This window comes from Thermobia domestica, chromosome 15 (genome assembly GCF_964235325.1).
Source record: "Thermobia domestica chromosome 15, izTheDome1.hap1.1, whole genome shotgun sequence".
Classification (NCBI taxonomy): Eukaryota; Metazoa; Arthropoda; class Insecta; order Zygentoma; family Lepismatidae; genus Thermobia; species Thermobia domestica.
Genome location: NC_137468.1, coordinates 45,287,900 through 45,290,858, shown reverse-complemented (window position 1 = coordinate 45,290,858; position 2,959 = coordinate 45,287,900).

Here is a 2,959-nt window from a genome sequence, read left to right as displayed (position 1 = left end):
CTAGCCGCGTGGTCTTCCAACTTGGACACGGAGGCGATGAAGAAAACGTCAATTGTAGAGGGATAAATTAACGAGGTCTTTTGAATTTGGCTAATCAGAGTGTTCCTTTAAGCCTCATATATACGACGATAACCGTTCGGGATAAGATAAAATCTGCTCGCCATGTAATTTTATAACAAAATGACCACTGTGTATTTACTTTATTTTATAGTTCTTCCTTATTCACTTTCAAATAATCGGCGACAGTTGCCATCTAATAAAGTTGATGCGTTTGTTGCTTCTAGTACACAATCGCTTAGAAAAAGAAGCAATACATGCATCAAATGTCAAGGTGACCAGACGTCCATTTATTTTGTAACAAATTATTTATTTTCTAATAAATTATTTATTTTGTAATAATTTATGTAAGGTTTATAAAATAAATAGAAATATTATTTAAAAAGTAGTAAACAAGAAACATAGACAGCAAGATAAGTCATCAATTACCGTTGAGTTCATTTTTCTAGTCGCTGCCTTTACCTAGATTTTTGAGTAATTCAAATTGTGGTTACACTGTAATTTCTTTGGATGGCATCACTGAAAATTCTTCCGATTCGTATTTTCGGGTGTAGAATAATATTATCTATTATTGTGGTAAGTGTTACATTTTATTACCTTTTTCCACTTACGAAAAACGGACAAAAGAAAAATTATTAGTTTTTCAAAAATATTTAGTAGTCTGCAGCCTTAAAGCATTTTTCGTTGTTTTTTTTTTTGGGGGGGGTTAAACCATTTAAAAAAAACAGCTGGTTTAAACCAAGGTTTAAACCAGCCAACCCTGCCAAAGATTCTACACTTGTGTTAATTTAACACACAGGTTGTGTGTCATTTCAAGTACCGGCATTTGACACACAACTCCAAATGGAGAGTGAGTTGTTCTAACCACCTGTTTGTGTTATATTTTAACACAATCGTGTTAACACATAGGCATGTCGTTGAAATAACACAACGATTTTTTACAGTGTAGAAGTATATGCGTGAAAATGAAATGACATCTTTAGTTTAAAGTCAGTGGATTATGCCCTTTAGGCTAAGTGAAACAGATGATTTAGGTAAGTGCATCAAGATGGAAGAATTGCTGGAATAAAGAACGTGGAAGGAAACCGGAGTACTCCGAGAAACTCCACGGACACGATGTTGTCCACGACAAACTTACTTAGACGGGAATCGAACCACGAACCCTACTCACCAGTGATGAGCACTCTATCAATGAGCCACTGTACTTCCCATTAATAGAAACATGAAATCTTTAAGTTTTACGTCCCATGGTTATGCCGGCAAGTCTAAAGGAGACGATGATAATGAGAAATGAATGAGATGGTGGAATGAAGAAAGTGGGAGGAAACTGGAGAACCCCGAGCAAAACCCATCATACACGGTGTTTGTCCACCACAAAGTTCACTTGGCGCGAGCTGAGATCCAACCACGGACCTCATGCACCTGAAATGAACGCTTACCACTCAGCCACCGCGGCCCTGCTCCCATTAGTATGTATGTAATTGGTAAGACTATGTGTGTCACTGTTGGAAGAAGTGAAATGACATTAGACCCAACTTATCACTGGACAGTGAATATTTTTCATTTATAGTTCATAAATAGGAATGCGCACGAGACGAGTCGAGACAGGATTTTCCTGACAAAATTCGAGTCGAGACACAGCTCTTCCAATAGAGAAATATACTTTTTCGAGTCGAGACATCACTTTTACAGCACATTTTCGAGACGAGACAGCCACAAATCTTGCCTCATGCGCATCCCTATTTATAAACAAATTATCAATCCCTTTAAAATAAAAACTACATTAGTTTCACTATGAACGCCACACTATTTAACGCCATAAAGATTTAGTTTTGTCGATATTCTCGAGAACTAACTAACTAAATAAAAATGATGTAACTCTCAGTTTTACGGCGGCCTACGATTATGCCATTTAGTCTACAAAAGACGGATGAAAGTTAATGAATACAAAATAATTTGTGAAATGGGAGTGTAGGAGGAAACAGGAAAACCCATACACAATGTAGACCACTAGAAACTTACATTGGCTGGAATTTTACCAGGGACTTGTTCCACCAGAAGTAAATGATCTACAATTGAGCAACCATGACGGGTAGGATAGATTTTGCTAATCTATCCTACCTGTCATGGTTGCTCAAAAGTAGATCATGCTAATGTTAATGACTCGCACTGACTCGCATTTTGCAATGAATCCTGCTTGCCTGTTCTTCTGGAGTTATATTCCCTAGATGTGTAATGTCTCCAGATCAAGAGAGTTATTTCAGATTTTACCTGAGGAAGACGAATTAAAAGTCTCCACCAATAGAAATTGAGTCCACCCATGATATTCATCATCATCATAGCTATTCTCCCCCTTACTAGAAGGTCAGTTGCGGCAGCTGAGAACCTTCCACTCTCCACGGTCCTCCGCTAACCTCTTCATATTCACGTATGATCTTTCTGTTTTTATATCATCCATTAATTGTAGTCTCCTTCGCTCCCTCCTTCTCTTTCCCGCCACCATACCCTCTAGGACGTCCCTCATGATACAATTTCTTCTTAAGCAATGTCCCAACCAGTTTCTCTTCCTCTTCTTAATAATATCTAAAACTGTTCGTTTCTCCCCCACCATTTCTAACACCCTCCCATTCGTTTTCCGCTCGACCCAACTAATTCTCCACTCTTATCCACAGCCACATTTCGAAGGCTTCCAGTTGTTTTTCATCACTTTTAAGTAATGTCCACGTTTCCGCCCCATACAGTACAACACTCCACACGAAGCATTTTATGAGTCTTTTTCTAAACTCTTTATTCAAGGTCCCACAAAACAGACTTTTCTTCCTCCTAAAGGCTTCTTTCGCCATTCCTATCCTTGCTTTTATTTCACGTTTGCACTTGATGTTATTACTAAGAATACTACCCA